Consider the following 608-nt stretch of genomic DNA (forward strand, 5'->3'; position numbering starts at 1 on the left):
TTTAAAGTCTATTTTGTCTGATAGGAGAATTGCTACTCCAGCTTTCTTTTGATTTCCATTTGCATGGGATATCTTTTTCCATCCCCTCACTTTCAGTCTGTATGTGTCTCTAGGTCTGAAGTGGGTGTCTTGTAGACAGCATATATATGGGTCTTGTTTTTGTATCCATTCAGCCAGCCTGTGTCTTTTGGTGGGAGCATTTAATCCATTTACATATAAGGTAGTTATCGATATGTATGTTCCTATTCCCATTTTCTTAATTGTTTGGGTTTGTTCTTGTATGTCTTTTCCTTCTCTTGTGTTTCTTGCCTAGAGACGGTCCTTTAGCGTTTGTTGTAAAGCTGGTTTGGTGGTGCTGAACTCTCAGCTTTTGCTTGCCTGTAAAGGTTTTAATTTCTCCATCAAATCTGAATGAGATCCTTGCTGGGTAGAGTCATCTTGGTTGTAGGTTTTTCTTCGTCATCACTTTAAATATGTCCTGCCACTCCCTTCTGGCTTGCAGAGTTTGTGCTGAAAGATCAGCTGTTAACCTTATGGGGATTCCCTTGTCTGTTATTTGTTGTTTTTCCCTTGCTGCTTTTAATATGTTTTCTTTGTTTTCAATTTTT

Source organism: Physeter macrocephalus, chromosome 18 (genome assembly GCF_002837175.3).
Source record: "Physeter macrocephalus isolate SW-GA chromosome 18, ASM283717v5, whole genome shotgun sequence".
NCBI classification, from domain to species: domain Eukaryota; kingdom Metazoa; phylum Chordata; class Mammalia; order Artiodactyla; family Physeteridae; genus Physeter; species Physeter macrocephalus.